At 40.1% G+C, this 8,827-nt stretch overlaps 1 protein-coding gene across 32 annotated transcripts in view; it reads left to right on the top strand.

The window, feature by feature from the left end:
- The window catches only part of ZBTB38 (zinc finger and BTB domain containing 38), a 132,924-nt gene that overhangs the window by 113,661 nt on the left and 10,436 nt on the right, over positions 1-8,827 (top strand). For 3 of the 32 annotated variants that reach the window (XR_012014854.1, XR_012014850.1, XR_012014851.1), the window contains one exon: positions 7,034-7,594. The exons of 27 other annotated variants lie outside the window; for them this stretch is intronic. The gene's annotated coding sequence lies outside the window, so the exon portion shown is untranslated. Of the gene's footprint in view, positions 1-203; positions 443-7,033; positions 7,595-8,827 lie in introns of those variants that run through there. 2 more of the 32 variants (XR_012014852.1, XM_072792458.1) reach the window with 2 other exon arrangements.

Raw genomic sequence — 8,827 nt, 5'->3', positions numbered from 1 at the left:
TGGCCTGATTTTCAGTTGAAAGAGCAAACTTGCCTTGCCTTATGATGCCTTCTTGAATCCAATAGTTTAAGTGCATTAAAAATCTGATAAATGCAGCTCTTCTCTACCCTTTTTGAACTACATTTAGAAATCAAGAGGATTTTCCTTTTCCCAGACACAGCCATACTCTATAAAAGGCTTCTGTTTTGTAATCTGTTTTTGAGATCCGATGCGTGTGTTTCTAACACCTTGTCACATGAGGTCTGACGTCGTCACCCACCATGACTATGAGAAAGTGCCCCGCAGAGATGTGTGTGGGATGGTGGAGCGGGATCACTGAACAGTGTCCTTCATCGGCACACTTTCTACAGGGACTCTCAGCCCCGGGCAGTAGCTTCCACTTCGATATGGGCCCCGTACTGCCCCAAAATGGACTGGGCCTTTGACTTTTGCAGGATTCCAGGTCGGTATCCTAATACAATGTGTTCTTTTTTTTAGTTGGGTTTTATTTCTAAGTTTCTTTTTATAGCAGAAGACGTGCAGTTGAGAGAAGCAAAAGTTGCCCTCTTGGTTCAGTTTTGTTGTTATGTACGTTAGGAATTAAGTGGCCAACTTGCTGCAAGAGGGCTCTTGGCCTTTGCCTCTGATCTGAAGATATAGAAAAATGGGCCTCACTCTCACCCTGGAGAGTGGCTTTATTACTCAGGATAGTGTTACCTCACTCTCTGTCAGGTCTTAAAGATTTACTAATAAAAGCACACCACATTTTATTAGCAAGCCCTATAAAGTTCTACATGATAGATATGTTGTTGATTAATAACCTAGAGGTTTTCCAAGGTTTTTTTTTTTTTTTTTTTTTTTTTTTTTTTGCACTGTGAGAGTTAAAGTTTATGTGGAAATGCTCATTTTAAGTTTTTTGACCTCTGTGTCTTTCAGTAAAATTGCCTGGACTAATTGGAAAGGGAAGATTTAACTAAGCTGGAAATACAGGGAATGAGTTGCTCAGTCACAGAATGAGTGAACCAGTACCTAAACGCGGTCTCCAGGATCTACTGGGGAATTTAATAGATGAGTGGATAGAATCGTATGGGCACACACAACACTGACCAAGCTAACCTTTGAGATTTGGAAGGCAGGACTGCAAGCAGTGCTAGATAGTTCAAACAGAAGAGAGGCGGCGGTCCTGCAGATCAAGGAACAGTTTTCACCTTAGTCTGTACAGTGTGTGTGTGTGGGGGGGGGGGGGGCACTGTCGGTCCCCCAGGTTTTCCAGCCATGCCTGAACTCCAGAGATGGTTAGCAACCACTTTAAGCTTGGGAGATTAAAGGTAGCTCTGGAATGTGTATCTGCGTGACTGTGGGTGTATCTGTGTTTCTCCATCCCTTGGTGTCTCCCTCTCCTGGGGATTTTTGCTTTGTATTTAACCACATTTTCATCCACTTTGTTCCTAGTTCTTTTAAACCTATGCCTGATTTCATTTATTGCAAAGATAATTTTTAAATAATTTCTTTAATAATCATTTTGAACAGGATGCCTGGGTGGCTCAGTCAGTTAAGCATCTGCCTTTGCCTCGGATCATGATCTCAGGGTCCTGGGATGGAGCCCTGGGTCAGGCTCCCTACTCAACAGGGAGTCTGCTTCTCCCTCTCCCTCTCTCTACCATTACTCCTGCTTCTGCTCTCTCTCTGCCAAATAAATAAACAGAATCTTTAAAAAAAATCATTTGAACATTTTCTTATAGGTTAGAGTAGCATTTCTCAAACTTTTTGGCCCCAGGACTCCCTTACGCCCTTATGAATCATTCAGGACCCAAAGAGCTTTTGTTTATCTGAGTTCTATATCTATCAATATGTGCCATATTCAAAATTTAAAAGGAGAACTTAAAAAATAATTAACTCATGAATAATGACTACAGTAAACCCAGTTACATGATAAAATAATGTATTTTATTTATTTTATTTTATTTTTAAAAGATTTTATTTATTTTGAGAGAGAATGGGCAGCAGAGGGGTAGAGAGGCAGAGGGGCAGAGGGAGAGGTGGACCCCCCACTGAGCAGGGAGCCTGACATGGGACTCGATCCCAGTACTCCGAGATCATAATCCTAGCCAAAGGCAGATGCTTAACCGACTGAGCCAGCCAGGAATGCCAACATATTTTATTTTAAAAAATAACTGTTTTCTAAGGCAAAAGATATAATGAAGAAGAATGGCAAATATATAATGTTTAGTCTGATAGAAAGGCAGCTGGATTTTCATATCAGTTGTTGAATTCAATGGCCAAGCATGTTGTTGTAGTTGATGTAAAGAAAACCTAGCCTCATACGAATAGATCGTTGGAAAGGGGAGAATTTTTCTAATAGCTTTTTCAATTAATTGTGGATATTCTTTGATACTACATCCAAACCTTGACAGGCAGGTAGTTTTTTAAAGGTTAGTTGCAACATGGAACTTGAAACTCTAAGTTTCCAAGTTCAACTATGGCAATGAACTTTCCATACTTGGTCACATTTAAATCTACTAATGTCTCTTTCACCTTTTAGCCCGTACATGTTTTTTTTTTTTTTTTTTGTAAAAATACCATTGGTTATATGGTTATATGGAAAATATTAGTTCACTAAACTATGCCTGTCTTCCAGACTCATTGCACGCTATCCAAAAATCACATTCGTTAACCTCATTAGAAAAATAATTATGTATTGAGAAGTGTAGAGCTCATCGTAGTAGATACCAAAGTTTATGTTAAATCCCAACTTTTCCGAAATTGTAATTTTTTTTTTTTAATTAATGAGAGACACACACAGAAAGAGGCAGAAATATAGGCGGAGGCAGAAGCAGGCTCCTTCCAGGGAGCCCAATACGGAATTCAGTCCCTAGACCGGAACCATGCCCTGAGCCAAAAGACACTCAACCACTGAGCCACCTAGCCATCCCTCAAAATTGTAATTTTCACCTGAAAGTTGAATTTTATTACTGGCAATAAAATGGCTGCTTCCTTGAGGGGCACCTAGGTGGCTCAGTCAGTCAAGTCAGGTCTTGATTTCAACTCAGATCATGATCTCAGGTTGGGCTGAAGCTCTGAGCAGGGAGTCTGCTCAAGATTCTCTCTCCTTCTCCCTTTGTCCTCCTCCCATGCTCATACTCTCTCTTTCTAAAATAAATAAATCTTTTTTTTTTTAAAGAAAGAAATGACAAGCATACTTAGTTCATTTTCAAGTAAATGTTTGCCCAGATACCCACATCTGAATAACCATAGTTTGTCAGTCATTTTTTCATGTAACAAATGGTGTTCCATGAAAAAAATTTGGCTAGTCCAACTCACAACTCAAAGAACCACCCACATGTTTTACCTTAAGGCAGTCATTGTTTTTTCAGTGTGCACTGCAAGTGTTTTGTGTGTACCTCCCATTTTGTCACACAGAATAGTAAAAAGCTGTATATTCAGTGGTCAAGATTTAATAAAATTAATAATTTTTACTTTTTCATCTGGGTGTTACTGGCTGATGCTTGCTACCACACCGACTCTTTGACCCATCATTGCTTTTGTACTGTTAATGCACATGTTCCACATGGTGGGTGGGGGGAGGCAAATGGCATCTTTGTGTTATTATGAAATAGTTTTGACATCATAAACCTGCTGAAAGGGTCTTGGGAGACTTGAGGTCCATGAAACACTTTGAGAACTGCCAGATTAGAAGGAAACTTAGGGGTAAGAAATGGACAGAAATTAATTTTTATTTTTCTAATAAAAGTAGAGAGTTAATTTTGCTCTCTGTAGAATAGAATTTGGATTCATCTGCTTCTCATCTTTAAAGTTTAAATCAGGAACTTTTCTAAGCACAATGTGTAAGCCATTTGCTGCTCGGGGTCTGAGGAGCCAGTTCCTTTTGCTGTCAACATCATCAATAATGTACTGTACCCTACAGGTGTCAGGAGAACAAAGATGAGTTAGATTGACCCTGCACTCAAGGAGCAGGGAGGGAAGGATATAAACATGAATAGATGTATAACACTACACATTATAATAAAGGTAGGAACCAAAAATCTAGAAATTCCAGAGGACAGACGCTGCCCAGATGGGCTCTTCCCTGAGATGAGTAAGTTTAAGGAATTGCCAAGCAGAGGAGCTAGAGGCTAGGAGAGAAGAAACTGAAGAGGAAATAATTTTTCTCATAGAGCTTTTATACAGATATAATTTGCAAATCTTCCAAAGTTAGGAAAAAGGTATCCATGCCTAGGGAGTATGGGTACTATGGGTGTTAATGGGTGCACTGGTCTGGGGGAGGGAGGCTAGGATGGAGAAGGCGGCTTCTGCTCTGTACCTTAATAGACTTCTGTACTGTTTGAATACTTTACCACGAGCATAGACTTATTTTTTTTAAGTTTATTTACTCATTTTAGAAAGAGCAGGAGCACAGGGAGAAGGGGCACAAGGAGAGGGAGGGAGAAACCCAAACAGACTCTGCACTGAGCACAGAGCCTGACTCAGGCTCAATCTCATGACCCCAATTAGGACCTGAGCCAGAACCAAGAGTTGGACGCTTACCCAGTTGACTGTACCACCCGGGCAGCCCTATTTTTTTTTTTTTTAAAGCTAGTTCATTCTACAAGCAGTGAAGAAAAGGTAATTTAATCATCAAAAGTATCTTATTTAAGATACATCTTTGTTGGGACACCTGGGTGGCTCAGTGGTTGAGCATCTGCCTTTGGCAAGGGCGTGATCCTGGGATCGAGTCCCGCATCAGGCTCCTCGCAGGGATCCTGCTTCTCCCTCTGCCTGTGTCTCTGCCTCTCTCTCTGTCTCTCATGAATAAATAAATAAGATCTTTAAATTAAAAAAAAAGATATATCTTTGCATTATATGTATGTGTATTTATTAGAGAAGGTTGGAATATGGCAGGAGACAAAAGCAGCAGAAGATCCTAAATATGTGAATTAACTAGAATTTCCCAATGGCATTTATATAAAGTATAAATACAAAGTCTGTTTATTGAGACACCTGAGTGGTTCAGTGGTTGAGTATCTGCCTTTGGCTCAGGTCATGATCCCTGGAGTCCTGGGATGGAGTCCTGCATTGGACTCCCTGCAGGGAGCCTGCTTCTCCTTCTGCCTATGTCTCTGCCTCTCTGTGTCTCTCATGAATAAATAAACAAAATCTTTAAAACAAAAAAACAAAAGTATGTTTATCCTATATTTATAAAATTCTTAAAAGCATTTTACATACTTTTAAGTACATTTTATGTAAATATACACATATGTACTTACAACTATAATATAGAATTTTATATTCATATAGAGGTTTTTATTTTTTCATATATATATGCTTATATACAAATGTACACTTACATGTATGTGTATAAGTATAAATAGAGGATGATTCGCCCTTATTTCCCCAGGATTGAACCAATATATACCAGTGTCTCTGGCATAGTTGTTAGTTTTACCCCTTTTCTCTCTCAAGTGTCTTTTTTTAGATGCTGAATTATATGTTTGCCCTATCTTTATATATACCTATATATTTATAAATAAGTGTATGACTACATAAACATTTTTACATAGTATATATTTATAAAGTCACACATTTATTTGTACATACGTTTGAATAGATTGCATATGTGTATTTAGAAGATATATGTTAAAGGCTTTTATAGCTTAAATACAAACTCAAGAAAATAGTAACAAGTCACATGACTACTGTTAGTTATCTTTTTTTTTAAAGATTTATTTATTTATTTATTCGGAGAGAACAAGAGAGAGGCAGAGACACAGGCAGAGGGAGAAGCAGGCTCCATGCAGGAGGCCCGACATGGGACTCGATCCCCGGTCCCCGGTCCCCAGGATCACACCCCGGGCTGCAGGCGGCGCTAAACCGCTGCGCCACCCGGGCTGCCCTACTGTTAGTTATCTAATGACAAATTATTTAAAAGAAATGTAGGCCTACATTAAATTAAAAAAAGAAATGTAGGCCCACCAGAGTTTTTGCCTCTACATTTTTATTAGCCTTTTTCATGCTTATCTACTCCATCTTGGTTAATACTACTGAGAATAGTGAGTTTATTGTGTGAAACTTGCTTTTTAGGAAACATTTTAGAAAGTTACATGTAAATTAAAAGTCATCTTCCCATCTTCTATTTATTTTTCTGAGGTCTTTCGTGGGCTTTCCATTGGCAGGAACTCCTAAGGCTTCAATATTAAGTTACTCTCTGTAAAGAAATATAGTAGAGGAGATCACTTCAACTTTTTAAAGTCAAGAATACTATTTTTGCTGAGGATGACTGCCCCCCCCCAAAAAAACCCATAAAAGGTCATTTATTAGTCTTAATTTTAATCATGGGGATATCTTTAAAGTAAGTATATCTGATAAGATTTGTGAGTCTAATGTTATTTCACATAATTTACTTATCAGTCTCAACAAAGGAAAGCAGCTAAAGGGGCCAGGCTGGTCATGTTACAGAGAGAGCCACTTGGTGGGAAGTGGCTGGGCTAGCAGTTTGTGTGTACAGGTGACTACGATGAGGGGACACAGCTACTAGGCGCCCTGTCCTTCTTGCCAGGCAGGCAACAACTACTGTTGCCCCCTCTTCATATTGTTCAAGAAAAGGTGTATGATTTATATGTTAAATCTTACTCTTTTCAACATCAGCCCAGTTTTTCAAAAACACAGTTCCAAAGACCAGGTTGGTCAGACGAAACCTGCAGGAACCAGACTTGCCTGTGGTCCTCTGGTCTACAGACTTCAGACTCATTTCGTTATTGCCCTTTGAACATGTAGAATGTGGGTTTTAGCTGCAGCAGCTTCTGAGATGGTCAGGTGACTATGGTTGGGAGGTAGGTCAGGTGGAAGGCACTGGTAAGCTCGAAAGGGTGGTGCCAGAGTCTTAAAGACATTCAGGTACATCTTCAGCAGCTTTCATTGCTTTTTCCAGTTTGCATTTGCAGATTTGGGTTTTTTGTTTTAAACTCTTACATTGACTCCTGGATTATAAACTTGAGGGCATGAAACTCTGTGCCTGTCTCTGAGTGAAATTCTCTTTCCCCTTTGTTTGTATCTGCAGAGCTAAATTCTACCCTCAAGATGCAGTAAATGGCGCTTCCTCCTGCAAGGCTTTGTCGAGCTTCTCCCTATGCCTTCCCTCGCCCCCCATTCCCATGATGCTCCCCAGAACTCCCACCGTCTTCTCCATCTTCTTCGGGCCTGCCTGCCTGTGTGATCCTGCACATTCATTCTGTCTTTGTCATTCAGTGTTTCATAAACACATCTTATTTCCCTTGCTACACCACAAACCTTTGAAGGCATGGGGTTTATTGTTAGCATGGAGTTTTATTGTCAGCCCCCCAGGCCTGGTTTTAGCTAGTTGATAAAAAAATACTTGGGGTGCCTGGACAGCTTGGCTGGTCGGTTAAGTGTCTGACTTCTGATCTCAGCTCAGGTCTTGATATCAGGGTCAGTAATTTAAGCCCTGTGTTGGGCTCCACACCCAAAAACCAAAAGCAACTTGAAGAGCCTCTGAAACAAGGTGGGAAAGAGGCTCGTCAATGTTTACATGTTGTGTCTTTTTAATTTGGTATGTGAATATATTCTTTGTTCACTAAATAAATATAAAAATGCATACAGATTCCAGGATCTTGCCTCAGCTATTCTACACCAGAATTTCTGTGGGAGCAGGGAAGGGGGATATCTACAAATCTGTACTATTTTAAAGCTTCCCAGGTGATTTTGATGCATAGCCAGGTTTGGGAAACTACTGTCCCAATGCATATAGTAGATATTCAGTAAGCATCCATTTAAAGGAAGAATGAACTCTTGTCTACTTATAACATTTAGCCTGATCCCTGTACTTAACAGTTATTCCATAAATATTGGTAGAGGGAATGAAAATCTATTTTAAGTTCAGATACCACCCCCATCCCACTTTCTTAGGTGGAGTGGGGCTGTCCATATGCCCCCACTTCTCAGTCCATTTGGGTGGATGGGCAACTTCTCTGCTGGACCACAGATGTACCACAGATGGCCAAACTACTGGTCTTTTACAGCCAGCTTGCCCCTCCCTCTGATCCTTTCAACACACTGCAGCCTGAGTGATTGGGTGTTTGTTTGTTTGTTTTCAACTGAAATCTGGTTATGACTTTCAGTGGTTCCCTCTTAACCTGCAATATTAAATTTACTGTTAGGAGTACTTTAGGGCCTTTATTTTTTTTTTTTTTTTTTTTTTTTTTTTTTTTTTTTTTTTTTTTTTTTTACTTTAGGGCCTTTATGATCTGGTCTGACCCTTCCTTTCTTCGCCCAAGTCATTCAGTAGAAAGAGTGTTGAGGCCTGCCATGTGCCTGGCACTGCTGAGGACACTAGGGACACAGCAGTGTGCACACCCTCTCCTACCATCACACAGACCCACTTATCAGTCCCTGAGTGCAGTACACCCACCTTTTTAAACATTTTTTGTTTGTTTTGCCCATGGTGCTCCTTCTGCTTAGAATGCCTTTCCCAGGGATGCCTGGGTGACATTGAGCATCTGCCTTTGGCTCAGGGCGTGATCCTGGAGTCCTGGGATCGAGTCCCACATCAGGCTCCCTGCATGGAGCCTGCTTCTCCCTCTGCCTATGTCTCTGCCTCTCTCTCTGTGTCTCTCATGAATAAATAAATAAAATCTTAAAAAAAAAAAAAAAAGAATGCCTTTCCCATATCCATGTTTTACTTATTGATTGATCAGGGCCTCTATAAATAATAAGTTGGCGTTTCATCCTTTAACACTTTGTACATACTTTTTTAACATAAGGCCTGTCATCCTGGATTCCAATTATTAGTCGACAGTTCTCTTTCTTCCCCTACACTCTAAGCCCCTTGAGGACA

The sequence above is a fragment of the Canis lupus genome, chromosome 22 (assembly GCF_048164855.1).
Source record: "Canis lupus baileyi chromosome 22, mCanLup2.hap1, whole genome shotgun sequence".
NCBI classification, from domain to species: domain Eukaryota; kingdom Metazoa; phylum Chordata; class Mammalia; order Carnivora; family Canidae; genus Canis; species Canis lupus.
The sequence above is the reverse complement of the archived record's forward strand: the minus strand, read 5'-3'. Positions and strand labels throughout refer to the sequence as shown.